Source organism: Sabethes cyaneus, chromosome 2 (assembly GCF_943734655.1).
Source record: "Sabethes cyaneus chromosome 2, idSabCyanKW18_F2, whole genome shotgun sequence".
NCBI lineage: Eukaryota > Metazoa > Arthropoda > Insecta > Diptera > Culicidae > Sabethes > Sabethes cyaneus.
The window spans coordinates 83,136,498-83,157,917 of record NC_071354.1 but is presented as its reverse complement, the minus strand read 5'-3'; the positions used below and the strand labels follow the sequence as shown (position 1 = coordinate 83,157,917).

The following is a 21,420-nucleotide window of genomic DNA, read 5'->3' as shown; positions in this document are numbered from 1 at the left end:
GAAGCGTATGGATGATATTGAATGAACCACACTCTTAAATGATTCTACCTGTAAATTGGTCGGATTTAGTTAAAGTTAGGTTGAAACTACTCAAAATGCCCTTAAAGTGTACAAACTCAGATTTTGAGTAGTTTTTCAACCAAAAAATTGGTAGTAGGAACTTAAAATTGCGTTATTTGTCATAGAGAATAATTCAATTATCGGTAGCAAGTAGCCAAAATTGGTTGAAATTTTTACCCAAAGTTTGAGTTTGTACACTTTAAGGGCATTTTGAGTACTTTCAACCTAGCTTTAACTAAATCCGACCTATTTACAGGTAGAATCATTTAAGAGTGCATATTGTTCAAAAACATTGAAATGCTAGTTTTTCTTCATGGGAGCATAACTATGTAACACAGATTTAGTAACAGATTTTTTTCGATAGTTTTACAGATTTTCACAGATTTTTAAACCAGAAACACAGATTTCAAAATGGCAACTCTGCCCTCAAGTGTTGAACAGCATACACAATAATCAGTCACCTTGTCTCGTCTCAAAGAAACTCGAAACTGTCCCCGAGCTGCTCACGGAACATGTCACTCGATCGAATGTGGCTCTGATCAGTTGTGTCAATTCTTCTAGAAAACCATGTACGTGAATTATTTACCACAGCTGATCTCGATCGACTGTATCGTACACTGCTCTGAAGTCAATGAAAATGTGATGTATGTGCACGTCGTACTTTTGATATGTCCGTAAAATCTTTTGGATGAATAAAATTAGGTCCACAATTGCGCGAGTCCCTATGAAATCCGCCTGATAATTTCCCAGGAAACTTTGTGCTATTAATAAGAGTCGGCGTAGATGGATCTGGAAGAGTACCTTGTAACCGGCGTTTACCAGCCAGCGGTATGCCGCGATAGTTGCAGCAGTCGAGCCAATCACTCTTTTTATAGCAGGGACAAGCCACTTCTTCCATCCATTCCTCCGGTAGTTTCTCCTTCTCCCAAATCTTGGAAATAATCCAGTGTAAAGCCGTTGTCAGTGCTTCTCGGTAATGATTACAAAGCTCTGCTGGTAGGCGATCCTTACCGGCAACTTTGTTGAGCTTTAGGTGAAGAATTGCTTCGAAAAACACGACATGATCCACGTAATCAGCAACCGGACCGAATTAACTCCTGTTATGTGCAATGACAAGGAGGGTAACCTGATTACTGGAAGATCAAAGATATCCATGCATTGGACTACGTTTTGGTGAGCTATTGAATGGTAAAAAGATGGACCTGTCGACAAAACATGATAATGATTGAGGATGATGGACAAGCTGTGGATTCACCAATGAACCCATGGGAAAGCTGTCAGCATAACGCTGACGGACGCGTTGGCGCAGCATTCTGTTGGGCCCTTGAGGCCGTTGTAATTAAACCTTTATAAGGCAGTGGCAATTATATTGCCACCAACGAAAAATATTTGTTTTGCGTCTATAATGACATGAATATAATTATAGAAGAAAAATCAAAATTTTTTGTTGGCAGCAGCAAGCTGTTGTCACTGCAAAACTGATTATCTTCAATGAGCCCGGAATGTAGACAATAGCGAGAAGTTATCAATCGGTCTCTCTTTTCTTGTCTCTTTCGATCTGTTTTTGAAAGGCATTTAATCGCTGTGCAAGCTAATTCGGCCTGTCGGATTTAAAAAACACAGACACCACTATAGAAAATGGGCTCAATTTAGCCGCAGCGACATCATCATTTTTCGCGACTATAACTCAAATTCAGTAGCGTTTTATTAAGATCAAAATACACGCCGATATTCAGTAAATATTATTCTATCAACTGGTATAAAATCTTGTCTCGAATAAATATGGTTTCAACGTAGTTCCTGAATATTGTTCAGGCTACCGCTTAATGGGCTGGAAATACCCACCCGTACCCTAGTTGCCACTGCCTTATAAAGGGTTAACCTTTATTGTCGAATAGCAGTGTGACAATAAAGACAGATCTTGCGACAGATATACGATAAATTCCGAGAATTCAACTTGCAGACGCACCATTTGTTCATAGACTTCAAAGCGACGTACGATTCAGTTAAACGAAATGAACTGCGGCAGATTACAATTAAGTTTTTAAGCAAAACCGCTTAGGCTGATAAATACGTACTATTATTGATGGTTCAAAGAGGGAAAAGTTATTCATAAACTCTACCAAAACGATGTATGTGATGGCTGGTGGAGAATGTGGTAGCTCTCGGCGGTGGTGATAGATGAAAATACTTTTCAAGTGGTCGATGAATTGGTCTACCTTGGTATGTTAATGATATGTGACAACGATTACGATGTGGGTAGTTAAGTAAAAAGGTGGATTGCGACTGCAAATAAGCCCTTCTACAGATTACGTAGTTTGTTGAGGTCTCGTAATCTGCAACTCCGTAAGAAACTCGCGGTCTATAAGACGGTAATTCTCCCGGTTGTACACTACGGTCATGAAGTGTGAACGTGGAAGGAAAGAGATCGACAAGTTCTAGGTGTGTTTGAGCGTGTTTTCTGCGACCAACTCTTGTTAGCAAAATATATGAAAGCGTGTGGCGCAGCCGCATAAATCAAGAGATATACCAAGCTTGCCACTTAGTAAGGATGCCGGATGAGCGACTAATAACTGCAATATTCAGCAGAAAATTCAATAAAGGCCAACAACTTCGAGGCAGACCCCGTACCGATTATATGTGCGCTGTTGACAACCCGGAAAAAATAACCCTAACACGAAGATAAAAATTATTGTAACAGTAGGATACAAAATACAGTAAAAACAATAAAATTTATCGTCAGAAAAGATAACCAAACCATCGAAGGTATTGTTGTCCACCATAACTTTCATGGTTTTGAGAGATTCTACCATAGAAATGACGGGTTGGTAAGTATTTTAACAATAAAAAATCTAGTTTTTCGCGAACAAAAATTTTCATTTACAGTAAAAGTTATCGTCTTTTTATGGTAATGTTTTGAGGCAAAGAATAAACAAATATAATTAAAAAAGGCAGTAAATTTTTGATGAAATATGACCAATTCTATTACATAAAATAAGAAACAAAAACATGAATAAAATTTGAGGCACTTTTTCAATAAATTTACCATAAGTGCCAAGTGTTCACAATAAAAACTGTGGTAGATGCATTGTTTCTACTACAAAATTTAATGTAATTTTTTTTCGGAAAGAACAGTGTTTTGAAGCCCACACTCGTGTGGTCTAATTTTCTCCCACACGAGTATTATTCATTTTAACGAACACGCCGGCATAAGCATCCCTTTCGAACTCATGCTTACTGCTTATACGCGAACTGCTTATTATATGTGCTTAAAGTGGCGGTATTTCATCCCTTTTATCCTTCTACACTTCTTACTACTTTTCAACCAATTTAGCTCTAGAGCCAAGAAGTGCAGAGATTAGTTATTCATTTGTCTTGGACAAGAGGCTTCATTCGCACCTCGAGCAAATATCATTCTTATAACCAGCCCAGGCTAGAGGCTTCACGTTCGATAGGGCAGAGTTCAGCACAAAATGAGGGTGTGTATATGTTTCTTACTACTTTTTGCATTACCAATCTCGTTCCTAGAGCCAGGTAGTGGAACAAGTTATAATTTGCCCTTGAACAACAGGCTTCATTCGTACCTCAAGCAAATACCACACTTATAACTAGCCATGGCAAGAGGCTTCATTGTTTGTAAATGCAGAATTTAATAGGAGGGGCCTGAGACTAAACCCACTTAACAAAAGTCACTTAACATCGAATGGCCTGATTCTACTAAGATTCGAACCCACGACCACCCGCTTGTCAGGGCAGACTCTTTAACCTTGCGGCTACAGGGCCCCCTGATATCGATTACTCGCGGGGGTTCACACTCCCTCCCATGAGTAGAATCGAGGGCGAAGTTGATGAAAAGAAAAAATAATGTAAAATCTGTATCCCATTGCGCCACTAGCGCTCACGAGCAGTTACTGTATACTGAAGAAGAATGCCGATTTGTTGTGTTCCAGTGAATAAAGAGAGAGGAAAAAGTTTAACGGAGTAAAGCATTGAAACGCGCCAAAGGAAAAATGCTATTCGCTTATCGGAGACGGTAACCTCCGAAGGAACAATGCTTTATTAAGTGAAAGTATTACGCTCATAAAATTTTTTAGTCAATAGAATGCTGAAAATTAATCTATGTTTATTTTCCGTCGGTATTTGTTCGACCCACCGTGCCAATCACCGTAACCCGGGAAGACACTCCGGTGTTTAGTCTTACTTTTTATCTCGTGCAGAAACTAAATCTTTATAATATCTCACTTAACTTATTTAAAGAATTAATGAATATCATTCCAACAGCCTCACGAAGATTTATCTTTCAGCAGCATTCATTTTCCGTATTTTGAATAGTAGATGCTCATTTGAACGAAATAGAATTCAAAAAAGTAGTGAAAGGGATTGTAGAGTTAATTATGATCTACAATATGGTTGAAGTGTGTATAATTTTACCTTTTGTATTTCTGGCGTTATGGAACTGTTACCTCGTTGGTAGCAAAATGAGTGCCCTTTTGACTACCAACAGGGTAGCAGCCCAAAAGTGCCGTAAATACAAAAGATAACAACAATATTGTAGATAATAATTAACACTACAATTGCTCTTTACACTACTTTTTTCCAATACTATCTTGCTGAGACGCTGTAGTCAAATGAGCATCTACTGAGCAAAAAGCCGAAAATGAAGCCCACTTTTCAGTCGTTAGTTTGTTTTAAACTGTTGACCGGATGAAGACGCATGAATGCTTCTGTTTGTAAATGTTCCACACTTTACTCAGCAAATACTTGACGAAAAAGGCTCAACTACATAAATAACTAAGACATAATCATTTATCTGTACTCACAATACGCCATTCAGCCCCCTTTTAAATCGTACTTCCAATTTGCAAAAAGTTTGCAACGGACTTGGTTCCATTTTCACGCCCTATAACCCCATACAAAAGCCTGAATAAATTTTGCTTTTTCGCTCATCCAAACTAAACTGCGGATGAATAAATTTACCGAGCGAAGATGCCTCATTTTTTCCCTACATCGTTCATTAATGACAGATCCCTTATTGATGTTACGATCGAAGCATCAAAATCAATACAATTCAATGCGGAAATACGCCGGGGGCTTAAAACACGTGTACTACTAGCTAATCACGAGAAAGAAAGGGAAAATCATGTTATTGATACTTTCCAATCGTATAATGCTTATTCACGCTAACAACCGGTGTCCGAACGAATGATAACAAACGAATTGAGGGGGAAAGTTTTTTTTGTCTTACAGTTTTACTGAGATATACCGAAAAAAACGTACCTACACTTACTCCGCACTCTTATTTCAGTCATTACCGGGCGGCAGTTGAAGGCATTGATCCACGAATGAACATTTGAGCTGAAGCATAGCACCACGGAGTGGTTAAAGCTCTTTCCTGAAACACCGTCAGCAGCGTGTGGAAAATTCACTGAACACGAGGAATTTGGTCATTGTTTCTGTGGCAAAGGTAGTTCGACATTTATAGTCATCTATGCAAATTAAGATGCGCGATACGACTGTTACGATTCTCAAAAATTTTGCGCTCAGTATATTGCAGAATAGATATGATTTGATAATTAGTGCTAAGATTTGAAAATTATAAAACATTGCTAAACAGATTTTCACACGAGAAGGACCTCCAAAGTAGCCGACAAAAGCATGCGAAAGATCATGGCGATTATTAAAAACAAGTTGCAGGCTGGGCGCTACACTGTAGCGGCTGCAATTTTAATGGCAATGGCATATAACTTCACTGCACTTTTCGTAAGGCAGCCAATTTGCTTAACTCCATCGACGAGAACGTGCCTTGCTAAGGCGAACAATGAATGCAACCAACCGAACCTGACCGACCACCACCAACACCACACAGCAATAATCATCTAATTAACCACCCAAAAAACGGTGGCCGCCGCTTTGGTGCCATGATGGTCGCCTTGTGGTAGGTGAATTCAGTCAGTGGAAGACGAAAATTGGTCCCAAAAAAAGCTAAGACCATTGTGGAATTTCAGACCGGCGTTGGTTCCCGCGCAGAAACGCAAATTGTTCTATGAATATGTACGTGTGGAAACAAGAAGGTCACCTCGCAGGTTACCACACTTCTTTGCCGAATAAAAATTCCACTGCTTTCGACAGCGCGCGTAAAATCCCAGGAAATTTTTCGTAGCATTCAACGTGAGCAACGTGCAGACAGCAAAACTGAAGAGAACGGAAATCAATTTATAATTACGATTGCCTGTTTTTTCTCTTAATTTCTTTTTCGGCATCAATGCTAATAGTAACAACGATATATACAGTCTCGGTCTCGGATGCTGCCTGTGATGATGAAGCTTGCAATCTCGAAACTTGTATAGCAAAGTTCAAGACCCGAAAAGTGTTATGAAATATCTATTCTCCTTTCATCGCAACATGCGTATATGCGCTCGTACATGTGTTTATGCTGTACTACAGATGTACTGGTTTATTACACCGTTTCGTCGAGTTTCGGAGAGGATGGAAAATCCAATTGTTTATCCATCATAAGTGCAATCTTTCCTTCGAATAAGCAGCGATGCTTCGCAGCCCCAGCGAACGGCATTTTAGTGTTGCATCGCGTCCATCGTCTGGGATTGTTTTAAACGAAGCTAGAGAAGCGTGTCTACTCCATGCTCGGATAGCATTTCCTCTTTCGGGGTCATCCATCCAGAGCGCAGACTGCAGTTTATGTTATAGAGATTGAATCATCGCCATTGGCGGGACTAGCGGCCATTTCTAGGGGGGCTATAGCTCCCAGCATTTTTCCACCGTTTTTTTTTTCATTGACATATTAAATGCAGATTAATACCTGGGTTCTTATAACAGAGATGGAAATAAAAATTACTCTGCAGTTTTTCTTACCTAAAGTTATCTAACTATTGTTTTTTTTAATTTATAAAACTGAATCGATTTTTCTAGGAAAGGACTAAATTTTTCCTAGGAATGGTTTCTTAGCCCCCCTTGTTCCGCCAATGATCATCGCGAGCGGTCCCGTGTAATAAGTTGTGTTCATGCAATGTTTTCCGATCGCCTTTTACTCCAAGCAACAGCTATCGGTTCTGCATTCGTTGCTATATTGCAGATCGTTGATCTTCCGCTTTTGGTTTTATTATGGGAAAAGCCTAGAAGAATGTCAAAAAAGGAAAAAACCATAAATATTTCGAACTGGGAAAAAGTAAAGCGAATGCTGACATAACAGCCCAGTTTGCTTCGCTAAAATTCTGCAGCGTAATTTTTGTCGACATATTTTGAATGATCTTTTTATTTGCTTTCCTTCTCTCTGACGTAAGCTTAAAAGTTATCAAAATTAATGATTCACTGTTACTTTAATGTAATCTGCTGATGCAAAATCGCGCCAGAACAGTGAATAAATGTTATGCTTCTCATTTAACGGAAGTAACCGTTTCTGCAAACACTCAGCAATCAGCGCAGTCGACAGCGGAATTAATCGTATTTTTTGTGCTCGAAATAAATGACTCGAAATAAATCAAAGTGGATGCATGCGGTTATTGCAAAATTCAGTTATAAAGGATGATTTGTAGACGTCTGTTTTTCATTTAATAAAACAGACAAAATTTGCCAAATTTGTATAAAACGGTTCAACATAATGTCATCCAAGTCTTCAATCGTTGCTGGTTTATTTGATATTATTACCTCCAAAAAGTAATTCAAAAGTATCAAATCACACAATCTAGTCGGTTAATTTGCAGATCAGAATGAGAGATTGATTGCTCACCAAGCACGTTTCTCGACTGGTTAATTGTTTTGCATGCTGTGTGACAAGTAGCGCCGTCTTGATGAAACCACATATCGGCCAGACCAGAAGATCAGAGAGAAAAAGTCCATAGTTTTCGACCGACAACGTTCAGTGTTCGATAGACTAAAATTCGAGCGAAATTTGTTTAACCGTTCTCTCACTAAACTAATTATGACGACCATAAAATAGGCCAAATTTGTGAACAATATTTAGCATCAACATATAGATATCAACGATTTTTCGCGAGTGTATGTCTTTCTATAAAAGTGATAAAATAACAATACAAACTGAACATTTTTTACTTGAAAATATACCATAAATCACATTTATTTAAAACTTTATTGAAATTTGCCAGATGGGCAATGGAGACGCCTGGTACATGGTAATAGTGGCATAGCATCCGAATAGCACAGCAAAATGAATAGGATACTGATTTGATCGCGCAATAAGCATTTCATAAACCCCTATTTTATCCATCTAAAAGGGTCATTCGACTTTTCTCGTATTGTCATTTCGATAATTACGGTAAATGCGTTTATTTAATCTTTATTCTATTACGTAAATCAAAATTTTAGTTCACGTTTTGTCGAGCCATGTTGCAAGGCAGCACATAGAACGTGTTTATCTTTTCATCATTTTGAGAATAATAAAAAAATTGATAAAAGAAAAATAATTTCCGTTTTGGACTGCAAAAAAACTTGCAAATTTCCTCTTTTACGCAGATTTCTACGGATATTAAATTTCCATTAGTAAATATCTGAATTTGCTTATAAAAAATTTCATTATTAGAGTGCATCTTTCTAAGTTTGGAAGGCTCTAAAACATATACAGCGAAACATAAGGATACGTCCCGCGTAAATCAAAACTGCGTAAACTCCGAAAACCGCGTAAAAACCGCGTAAATTCCAAAAACCACGTAAAAAACCGCGTAAATTCCGAAAAACGCGTAAAAAACCGCGTAACTAATTTTCTGCTGGACTTTTCAACTTCCCTAACACAGACGACGAAGTAGCTCCTGTGAAACAATCTTTGTACGTGGATTGATGCACAAGAGATTGAACATATAACGCGTCATTCTTCCTTCGACACTTTTATAGACAAAAAAACCGAGATTCATCACTACGTAGTTCCAAATCGATGAGTAGTGCTAAGCCTACAGAAACATTTTTACTACGCTTTCAGTGTAAACACTACGACCAAATCTTTGAAAATGTCGATGAAAACGTAAAATTTGTGATGCATGGAACCAGTTTTCGACTCCCAAGCTTCAGTCTTCGCCACTGCCAGAAGCATCGTTTGCATGTTCTAGTCTTATTTTTTTAACTTGTGACTGAATTTCTGGTTTATTTTTGTTATTTCTGTCGCTACAATATTTTTATTCGGTTACGTTCGAATGAGTATGTCACATTTGTTGATAATTTTGTTAAGCAACCTGGGACCATGGGACCACTGGATGATAGAGCGGACGAACTGGACTGTTATGTTCGCAGCCGGAACCAGCTTTGGAGACTTCGAGTGTGAGGATAACCTGAGTTTTAGCCACATTTATCACAGTTCTTCAGCTCATAAAATATACGGTCAGAGCCTCCAGACCTCGCTGAAGCTTGCCTGTGAGGTCACGTATGTTTCGACCCGCGTACAAGATTGCTGTGTCTTGTGGAAACTGAAAGAATACACCACCCTCGGATGTCGGATGTATATGTGTTATACAGAATAAACCCCAAGATACTTCCTTGAGGTACACTTGCAGAGATGTTCAATTGTTCTAGTCCGTTGTACTACAGGATTGTACAACATTGAAATAACAATGAGCATTGTTGGCTACCGAGGCACGGGAATGCAAAAAAGCGCAAACAAACATTGCATAAGCAACATTTATTTTTCTTCTTTTGTTATGGTGCCGAGGTAATCGCTCGCAGTTGCTGCGCCGAAAATATGTAAACAAACAAGACAGAGCACGCGACAGAGTCATCACATGTTCGAATCTCGGATGGGCGGTGCTGGTAGATAGAGTCAGAAGGACCGTTGCACTAGCCTCGTAATTGCCCTGTACTCTAACAGCCGGCTGTGTGTAACATTCGTTTACATATTTCTTATAAAATTAACTCTGCCAATTTAACATGCTTTTTTCAATCTGCTCATAATTCCCAATCCAAATTTCCTAAGTCCATCTCTGAGCAAGCTGTCGACTGTGTGATTGATAGCGCTCCAAACCTTCGGGTGGAGCGGTCACTCACACGGGTAAGCTTGTTCGGGCATATCTAAAACAACCTGAGTAAGCTGTCTACTGAGTGGGTGATAACCCTCCAAGTCTCTCGCTTTGCGAGGGGCGGACGGGTCACTCACTTAGGAAAGCTCTCTCGGGCATAGTTCAACAGGTTTGAGTTAGCAGTCAACGACGTGAGCGATATCCCTCCAAGTCTGTCGCAGTGCGACCGGGACGGACGGATCGCTCACTTCGGATAGCTCTTTCAATTATCTGCCAGAGAAACGGTGATGCGATCGACTGGGTGAGTTATATCCCTCCACGTCTGGCGTCTCTCGTCTGGGACGGAGCGGTAACTCACTCGGGAAGGCCTTTTCAAATACAACCAGAAGATTCCTCTGTAAGTGGGATAACCCTCCACGTCCCCGATAGACGGAGGGGTCCCCCCCCACAGGGTTGCCCACAGATACCATGAGAAACACAACCAAGGTATTCAGAGCCATAGGGTATTATACAGTAAATAATGGTTGCCAGGACAAAAGATTGTTAAAAATTGAAAAACTTTTAAAGATTCAATTTTTAACTGACCGAACTTATAAAAGGGTTCAGGCTCGATGAACATATCATTTGATGTTTGGAAAAGTAAACGACAATAGTGCGCGAGAATCGTTTTGTCCGTTACTATTTTAAAAATATATTTATATCGATTTGATTATTGTCGGTGAGATAAAAAGGAAGATTTTGTCGTGTGTTGTGTAAAGTTAAAAGGACTAAACTAGGTAATTATCAAGTGGTTAAAAAAAAAGTGTATTGTGGAAAGTAAAAAGTCTATTGTAAAATCTATTGTTTATTCTAGTGGTAAGCTATAAAAACACAGAAAGAGCTAAAAGCGAACAATTTACAAACACGTAACGAAGAAACAAACGTGGATAAAAAGAATTATAAAAGTAATAGTGCCGATATACAAGGAAGAAAAAAGGTAAAAATAGTTTTAAGCAAATTATAAAATGTGCAAAAGTAAACTAAGGCTGGTGTAGGAAAAACTAAGGCTGGTGTGTGAAAAAGGCTAATATCCCTCGAAAAGGTCCTCGAGGGACCTTTTATTCTTGGACTATTTCACAGGCGCAGAACATCAGCGCTAGCAACTGTACCCAGTGAGCCTGCGTGCCCGTCAGCATTCGGCGCAGAGCGAGTGAATCGGTGTTCTTGGCCGTTGGATCGTTTGGTACAGGCCGAGTCGCAATACCATCCGGTGTCTACTGCTGACCGTACCCGCCGCAAAAGCCTCCCTGCGGCTAATTCAACATATCTGCAATTCGAACACCCTTGCGTTGTGTAACGTAGCTGTTGATACACTCATTGCGGGACGAGAACAATACCCCGTACCATCAAGCTACGGTAGCCGAGGCCACTTTGACCACATTAACATCAAAATTGCCGTGTGTGGAAAAACCGTCGTCGGTGTTGAGAGGAGAAGGTCGTTCCACCAGCCTTAGATAAGCAAGTAACCTAGATTTAAGCCAAAATTGTCGGGAGAGGGTAAATAAACCTGTAAATTGTATACATAATCTAGAGTTTTACCAACAGCGTCACCGTCCTCTAATTTTATCTTCACCTTGATTGTAAATTTCGTTTGCGAGCTCGAAAGGAGTTTCAGTCCTGTTCGTTTATTTTTCTCCTGAGGTGTGACCCGAATATAAACTCGATCATTGTGTTTCTGGTAGCATTATTCATCGTGATATTATCCTAATTGTTGGTTGATTTCCATCGGTTTCTGTTTGCGACGGAAACACTTATTGTATTGAGGAATAGCCGTGACGCACAACCGTTTCTATCCGTTTTAGCACCATTACCCTTCCCTTCCCTTCCCGCTGAGCAGTTTGGAGGGCTACATGTGAAGTATGTCGATAACGACCCAAGTAGCACACGTTGTCACAATTGAGTCGCAGCGGCTGATATGCGACAAATTTAAATGTAAAACTTCGGTTACAGTAACCTAAAATATAACAGTTGTGTAACCGAAATAGCGCAACTTATGTAACTAAATCTGGTTGCATTAACAGTTACTCAATAACCAATATGTAACATGTATAGTTACAAAATGGTTACTATTGAAGTTACACATAAACTGTAAATTGACTTTCAATTGGTGGCAAATTAGTTATCTTGTAACTTTTATTGCATAGCGAAAATGTAGCAGGTTTATTATTTCAATCTATGGCTGTCAACGTCAAGCAGTAAATTTAACTGTTGAATATAGAAGAGTGTATAAATTATTATTTCAACACAAATTTTAATGCAGTTTCAAATTTATGGTGAAATGCATGATTCTAGCTTTGAAAAATTCACGCGCTCTTATTTAATATAGCTTTTCGTTACTTACTTCTTTGAAAAATTGATGTTTTGTAAATCAAATATAAAAATTTAAATATTAATTTTTTGATTTTTTAAATTTATTCTTAGCAATAATGAATTAGTGGAGCATTCACCTAGAAACCATTAAAAATCAAGTTGTTTTCGCTATCACTTCTATCACAGTAAAATTCATAGCCATTTTGCCTTTGGTTCTAACTACTACACCATCGTCCTTGAAGTTTTGTATCGTTTTCGGCATATGGCATGAAATGATTTTAAGCAGCCATTGTTCATTGTTCACATTGTTGATATCGGGAAAAGGTATTTTTTAGTGATTGTTGTGAAAAGAAAGTGTTAATTTAATATCAAAGAATAGTTTCAGTTTGAATAAAACAGTTACCACCAGTGTTAATCATAGAAGGTTACATTTCAGTTACATTCTAGTTGTACGTAACCTTAGTCTTCGACCTGGTTACGGTATCGGTTATACGGTAACCAATATTAAATCTGTTGTAGTCACTTATTTCTTATGTCGTCATTTCTAAGTTACACTGTAACCTATTTTCATTGCCGGTTTCGTTTCGATGTAACTTGATCGTTTTGACGTTTGAGAATAATCATCATTTGTTTACTTAATACCAATGTCTGGGCGGAGAAGATTCCAAGTACCATCAATTAAGTAAATAAACGCATTTACAAGAGCATTTCACAACCCGTGTACCAATTGTTTATCTTTACCATTAGCAATATTCTTCAGGTCTAGTTTTTCCTTAATCCGTTGTGTTTACAAGGAACAGTGAACAAATTGTTGCGAAAATGTTACTAGCCGACTTTTTTTGACTTCGTAACTGCTCGTAACGGAAAATTAACTGTTTTGCGACCAGCAAGTTGATGACAGTTTGGAAAAAGGTTTCATTTGTGTCACTTGATAACTATTTGGTAACTCGTAACTGAAAGGTGACTGTTTTGCGACGACCAAGTTGTTGACAGTTCGAAAAAAAGGTTTCAATTTGGTCATTTGGTAACTACCTGGTAACATTTTGAGATTTTTGTCACTAGAAAACTAAAAAGTAACTATTTTTAATTTTATGTAACCTAACTCGTTACAAGTATCCTAAATGTAACTGCTGTGCAACCTTTTTGTATTTTTTTATTTTTATGATTAGTTACAAGTGCTACTTGGGGAACGGGTTAGTCTTAGAAAGACGTTTAGGCCCAAGGCTTTGGTATTTTATGACTGACGGCTAACGACGGGACATGGACATCGGTCTGGTTTTTGGCCAAAACTCTGTTTCACGGAATTGTTAGGTAGGGCATAGGAGTTTAATTCTTAATCTCCATATATTGTACATTCACATATGTACCACATTTTCATTATATTGCCATATACCATCCTTATAGTAAAGGGGAGGGAGCATCAGGGTATCGAATGAAACGAAGACTGGATGAGGGATGTGGTAACCAGCCCAAGTTATATAAGGTCGGAGAGGATTTTAACGCGCCCTTCCAGCACACAAATCATTACGCAAGATAAGTTTGCACGGCGAAGTTATGTATCTACAAACCGGAGGTCTATGTTGGAAGGAGTTTCTTATATTCCCGTATTATCATATAAGCGACATTGCTTATAGATCCACCCAACCCCTTTTGGTCCTTCACGAACAGCATTGACACGAAAGTTAGTGGGTAGATAAATTCGATTCCGCAGTAATTCTACTTGCATACAATGGGAAACCCTTGAAGTGATGGTGGCTACCCTCATACATACATACATACAAGGTTTTGCTATTTTGACACTTCATTCGATAGAGTTATTATTCCGAAAACCGCGTAAAAAAACGCGCAAATTCCAAAATTCGCGTAAAAAACCAAAATTTCGCGTAAAAAAAACTGTGGATTTCAACACTACGCGAAAAAATAGACGTTTTGAGCACATCCGCGTAAATTCCGCAAACCGCGTAAATTCCGAAAACCGCGTAAATTCCGAGAACCGCGTAAATTCCGAAAACCGCGTAAAAATAGTCGCGTAAAAAGCGACTTCAGTGTACAAGGTTATGTATTTTCAATATAATAAACATTATTCATTAAAATTCTTTTGAAACGATGGTTCTACAGTTGATGAAGGGACGGTAAGGGAAAGTAATGAAGGTTTTTTTTTTGAATGGAGGGAAAGGAGTGGAAAGGGGGGTGGGGGGGGGGGGGGTAGGTAGCTGCATAGGTAGCTAACAAGTTGGCGTTGTGACTTCTACCTTTTGTCCAATGCTGGAAGGTGCGTGGGACGAAGCACGCTATAATCTGAGATTATAACCGGATTCGAACCTACAACACCCGCCAGGGCATGTGGCTCGCTGGTACCCGTGTACCTATGAACCAGAGGCGCTGGACAAAAGGAGACTGCACAACCCCCATTATGAATGTAGCGACATGGGTTGGGCTATTTTTAGACACAAATTGTGCCTCTTCCTACACCTACTATAGAAACCACCGACCGAGAAGTTTAATCTAACTTTGTGTTTACTGGCGGGACGACGACACTATGCAGGCCCTTGCGACTTACAAGGTACTCCGTGTGAACGCTGTTCGTCTTCCCCCCCTTCCTTTCCACTATTTCCCCTCCATTCCCAAAAAAAATCCTTCATTACTTTCCCTTACCGCCCCTTCATCAATTGTAGAACCATCGTTTCAAAAAAACATTAATATATGCCTGACCGCATTTCAAGGTCATGACTAAAATCACGAGGCTTGGTCAAAAAAAATATTCATAAGTTTCTGGGTTCTGGTATGTCATGTCACATACAAACAATATCAGCATTCGACAAAATAACGATTGGCGATCATCTCACATTTCTTTTCTGATCCAAGCACGGACAATGAATATAATTCTGCGTGAAAAACTTATTTCCTGCCATTCTTTTCAGTTTACAAATATATTCTGAGCTTCCTTAAGGCAGTAATATGAGACCAATACTATTTATACAATATTTAACGCCGTTGCCTTATTGTAAAACTGCCGACAATTACAGGAACTTTTGGAAGTATTTGTAGTCCGGTGTCGGAGAAACTTTTACCAACCAGAAGAATCATTATTATTATTTATTATTATTCCTGCTCTCAGCGATTTTTTCTAATTTTGGACCCCATTCTCATAGTTACTTCAACTAACGGGTGACAACTAAAATTTTGGAAAAAAATTTTTGAGGCCCCTATACTCAACAACAAACGAGCTCAGAGAGAAATAAGAGTCTGTATGTGTTAGCTCTCTCTCTCTCTCTCTCTTTTTGTCAATATTTTTTGTTTTGTTTATGCTTGCCTTGTTTGGCTAATGACATTGAAACAAGAAGCATTTCGGGAGCGCGTTGTACACTTCTACGATAGCAAAAGAAATTCGTGAACGTAGGTGGAAGTGGATCGGTCATTGAGGAAAGGAGCGAACGAAATCTGCAGAGAAGTACTCGACTGGAATCCACAAAGACAGCGTAGAAAAGGCAGACCCAGAGGCTCATGGCGACGCAGCTTAGCTAAAGACATCCAGGCTGTAGACAAGGACCTGTCTTGGCGACAGCTAAAAGCTATGGCGGCTAACCGTCAACAGTGGAGATCTCTGACTTCATCCTTTTGTTCTGCCGGACCGGCGGACATGGACACAAAAATAAAAAAATTTAAGATAACTAGTTTTACAATGACTACAGCTTGCTTCTGACTCTAGTGTACATTAATCGTCCATATCCACTAAATACGTTGAAATACGTCGCACGCTTATTAAGGGGCTGAAGAGTCTCCTTTTTATTCAGTCCGCTGCGGTTCAAAGGTTTACCAATATCTGCGATCCACACGAACTGACAGGAGAAGTTGGGTTTAATCCGGTTATAATTGGCTCCCATTAGAGCTTGGTTCGATCAGCGGTCCCTCCGCTTGGGTTACTTTACTTTACACATACTTTAATAAACGTTGCTTCAATGACCGCCCCCCAACTAATAGCTATAGACTCCCCAACTACTGAACCGACCGGCGTGAAAATTTGTATACAAGGGTTTTTGAAACCGGGGAAAATTTTTATGTTAGTCGGTTCAGTAGTTTGCGCGTCTATTTGATTGTGTAATTCAACTGACACAGTTGTCTTATTGAATATTAGTCATGGTTATAAAAAAATACTATTAGATCATTTCTGTGCAAACATATGTGAAGGTTCGCCGAACTCAAATAGAGTTTCAACTGCAGAGAAAGTTCGAATGCAGGCAGTTATTGGTTCGTTGCAATCCAAAACTTGTTCGATGAAAAGTCGGCTGCAGTAGTCCGGTTGATCGGAGGGACCGTTGCGACGCACGGAAGATCAAAGCAGATAGAATTGTTGGTGAGTCGATCTCGCCATTTAGGATCTTTGCTACACATACAACTTGGTGAACCTTCCTATGCCGCTCGAGTGCTTGAAGACCCAGAAGACGACAACGCTCGGGATACGGTAGTAGATTTGATGGATCATGCCAGGGTAAGTCTCGTAGCGCAAGCCGGACAAAATGTTTTTGCACCCGTTCCATGCGCAGATTCCATGTCAGCTGATAAGGACACCAAACTATGCACGCATTTTCGATCAGTGGACGTACCAGGGAACAGTATAGCACCTTTAGACAGTCAGGATCACTGAAATCACGAGCAATCTTAGCGATGAAGCCAAGCTGTCGGGAAGCTCTCGATATTGCAGTGATGCGATGTAAATTGAAAGTCAGCTTGACATGAAGCAGTACTCCGAAGTCCTTGACTTGGTCGACTCTCGAAATAACCTGTTCATTTATTTGGTAGTTGAAGAAGATTGGACTAGCGATACGATGGAAAGTCATTACTTGGCACTTCGAGATGCTGATGGCCAGCCAGTTTTTCCGGCACCAGTCAACGAACATATCCAAAAGCCTCTGAACCTGCATACAATCATCTACAGAACGAACTGGTGAATACAATTTCAAATCATCAGCGTACATTAGCTTGCATTCAACTCCAAGCAGCGGGGCGATATCGTCGAAAAACAACACAAACACTAGAAGTCCCATGTTGCTGCCTTTAGTCACACGTCACACCCGATAAATGATTAAACCGGCTCTCATACAAATGAAACACAATTTGTTACCAAACATGAGAATTCTCCAGGCAACTAAAACACAAAATGTGCATTTCTCGGGTAAGGAGCACGTTCTGATAGAAGTCTGAACCCCTCCTTAGTCAAGAAAGGCGAATGCTTGAGCTACTCTCAATGCTACATTATGCACAAGTAGTCAATCTAAGATTATGCAAGAGAAAATTGCATTCAAAGTTCAAACTGACACGATACGGCGTAGTTTGAAGATAAAATTTTCGTCTATGTCTAAATGTCGTTATCGTTGCAGAAAAGAATTTCGTTTAGTTCTACTACGATAATAGACTGGTATGTAAAGAATACAGAAGAAAATGTTATGACCTGTCAAAATGTATGGTAGTTTTCACAAGCTGCTGGGTACTGGAAATGGAAAAATTACCATATTTCCAACGGTTATTTGGCAATAAATTTTTGGGACTTTGAAAAGATTGCCATTACTAACTAAAGGTTTAGCACAGTTGTAAGAAACAATAATGTTCTGTGAAAATCCGATGGTCAGCTAACCATTTCATCCAAGTATAAACTTCTCAAGAAAAGTGCAAAACTTAACTTACACTTTGAGTACATACAAAATTTATAATTTACGTCATTTACGTCAGCTATTGATATTCATAAGAGCAAGTTGCAAATTGCAGTAGTGGATTGTTCACTACTGACAACTATTTGTTGTAGATGGTTAGATTAATATAAAAAAGAACAATAGTAGTAAATCTTATGCTTAGTTTTATGGTGCTTGAAATATATTATTATTTGTATTGTATATCATTGAACGTAACAGAAATGTCAGAAACATATAGTGAAACTTGCAGGTAACTTTTCCGAAAGGTTCATTTCCGCCACAAGCTTAATGATACTCATGCTAAACGTAGTGAGAGGTAAAATTGTGACCCTAGCACAATTTATGTTCACCCTCGAACCAATGGTAACAGTCGTAATGACAATAACAATAAAAACAAAACTCATTCTGCGTTTGCAATGCAAAGACAAACTAAAGCACTCACCTTGGTCTGCGTTAACGGTGTACGTAAAGGAATTTCGAATAAGAAATGGCCGAGCCAGGTCTTTTCTGCACCCTCTTTTTTCCTGTAAGTTGTGGTGCGCCTAACTTGCGGGTCTCTCCAGCAGCAGGCACAAAAAGTTGATTTTCAACTTTTTACCCCGGTCGGTTGCTTCCAAGTCAATCACACTGATCGGTCGGTCGCTGGCAAAGCTGATGATGTGCGTTTGTAGTTGTAGATATTATTTACTGCAGCAGTAGTGGGTCTCGTTAGCACTCCGTATGTATGCGGCGGATTGTGTAGGTCTGCGGATGGGTAAACCTTGCCGACACGTCGGTTTTACACGATTATGGTCTTGTCTTGAAGTTTAGCAAAGCTTCCAACTGCTGCAAAATGCCACTTACTTCTGTCGAAGAGACTTGTGTGAGTGTTGAACTTCTTCTTCGGACGGAAACGCGCACGGCTTCCTCACACAGAGATACTGTAATGGCCAATGGGCTAATGCTTCTGGCTGGGGATGAACCCTTTATGCAATGGCTTGGCCTAAAGGTGTACCGCACTGTTTTTCAACTTTTCTTCACGTGAGTGGGTTGTTATTAATTTCACAGCCATTTACTGCACGGTTTTTCCTTTGATAAATTCACACGCGTGGTAGAGCATAAGTTCGATTTTAAATTAAATAAATCACATAAGGAGGACGGCTAGAATTAATTTAAATTCAAAACAATCTGTAAAATAATGCAAACCAATTTCACTACGCAGTAAGGAACAACATAATACGAAACCTATTGTTGGCATTAACGACATTGAAATTATATCATTGGAAACTCTTGTCGATTTGCGCCATGCACTTTATGACATATATTTTCATGGGTTTCTCTGATCTAGATTGTGAGATTGAGTAGATGCAACCGTTCGTTCCATCTTCGATTGGTACCTACCTATAAATTTATATAGGTATGTACCTAGAAACAAAAGTAGGTAAGCTTTCATACCTATTTGGAGTAATCGCATGAATGTCCCTGTTGATTGAGAAAAGTTTTCAATCTATAACGACACAAATAGGTAGTTAAAAACAAAAAGTGAAGTATGAACAGGTCGTTAAAAAGTATACATAAAAGTAACACGAGAGGTACACATATTGACATCACAATCGACTTGAATTAAGCAAACATGGGCCATTAAAAGCAAATTTCACTATTTAGAGGTCATACAGCAACTACCTAGTGTAAATTGGTATAGTTCTTTGTATCATATACCTAATTAGAAACAATATTTGTTTGTGTACCAAAGATAAAATTCATTGTATCTACAAGTAAGAAACATAACATAGTTTCATAGATTGTTTATGTTCTGGTCCCAAAAACAATCGACCCTTTTCCGACATTAATTTTATAATTCAAATATTCATCGATCATAGGATAACACAGCTTATCTTCACGAATCCCAGGCTAATCTAATCTCAATCTGCATTGTACTGATTTATTTTCCCTGCCCCTCTTTGCAATAATCGCTCACAATCCGCTAAAGTTAACTAGGCATTCGAAAGCATTCTTCGAGATGGATAACTTCCAAACAAGCGCAAAAGTAAATAAAGGTCAACAAACACAAAGCGCAGCACAGCTTCGGATAACTTATACACACTCAGAATATGCCGTGTTCAAGATCAAATCCGCCACACATCTACCAAGCACAGGCAGGGGGCAGGAGGAAAAATAAACCTTGCACACATCTCAATCGACACACCTGTAATGCAGGAGCGCTGTGTGCACAGTGGTTGTACCTAATCCACTGAATGTACGATGGATCTTCAAGTGAATCACGTAGAGTTGTTGGTACATTTCCATGCATTAGGATTAATGCATAGGAATCTTAGGAAAAAATCTAAAACAAATTAAACGTATGCAAATTTCAACGCCTGAATTTAAGTGCTTATTTTATAGTAATAACTCGGAAGCCATAATCGTTATTGTTTTCCATATGCATTTCAGTAATGGAAAAATAGCCAGGTATCACTATTCATCACATTACGAGCGTTAGCAATTCCGTAACTCGAGACAGTTACACAGGCTAATAGACGAACTACAGAAGTAGTCCAGACAGTTGGTCCAATTGCCGCGCGGCCGGATTGCCCCATACGAATCGCATATCTATTAACCACTGAAACCGTCATATCTTCGGCCAGCCCCAGCACTTCGGTTCGGAGCAAAGATCTCAGTTCCGCTGGTCGTGCAAAAGTAGGTTTCGTTTCGTGTTTCCCAATCCGCCGTCATCATTATGTGCTCGCAAGGGAACCAACAGGCGGGCAGGTTGGCGGGGAAACTGTGCAGTTCTCCACCGGGGGAAACGATCGCACCGTTCCGTTATTCGCTCACTTTTACGTCTTCATCTTTAGCATCACTTATTGCTGCTTCTTTCCGTCTTCCGAATCGGCCATACACGTAGTGTACCTTCACCAAGCCACAAAGTAACTTTTATTATTTTTCTGGCAAAAATAAGTAAGATGCACTTCCAGCAAGGCAATGCTGTCACACGACAGTTGTTTCGTTTTGAATATATCCAGTGTAGGAGGTTTTTTATTTTTTGCTGATGCACGAAGCAATACACTTACACAAACACCTGAACCACGTACCGCTCTAGAGAGGAAACAAATGCCTATCACCAGTGGCGAATAACGTTGTATAAGTACACAATTTCTATAACAAAACGAACACGGTGCACGATTATCCGCTAGATTTATTGTGACACGACACAACGAAAATGTCTCGTATACTAAAAAACTGCGATCGAATAACTATACTATAAACAACGGAAAAGCACTAAACAGAAGCGGAAAAGATAAAAATACTGCTCGACGATGCCACAATGGAGCGGAGATTCAACACACAGCCCGACACGAAACAAACACCGC

General features: G+C 39.4%; 1 protein-coding gene across 14 annotated transcripts in view; it reads right to left on the bottom strand.

The window, feature by feature from the left end:
• LOC128738154 (rab11 family-interacting protein 4B) overlaps positions 1 to 21,420 on the bottom strand; it is a 222,558-nt gene extending 201,138 nt beyond the window's left edge. For 2 of the 14 annotated variants that reach the window (XM_053833052.1, XM_053833065.1), the window contains exons 1-2: positions 21,121 to 21,420; positions 18,513 to 19,210 (exon numbers count right to left, since the gene is read on the bottom strand). The gene's annotated coding sequence lies outside the window, so the exon portion shown is untranslated. Of the gene's footprint in view, positions 1 to 18,512; positions 19,238 to 20,865; positions 21,053 to 21,120 lie in introns of those variants that run through there. The other 12 variants (XM_053833053.1, XM_053833056.1, XM_053833063.1 and 9 more) reach the window with 12 other exon arrangements.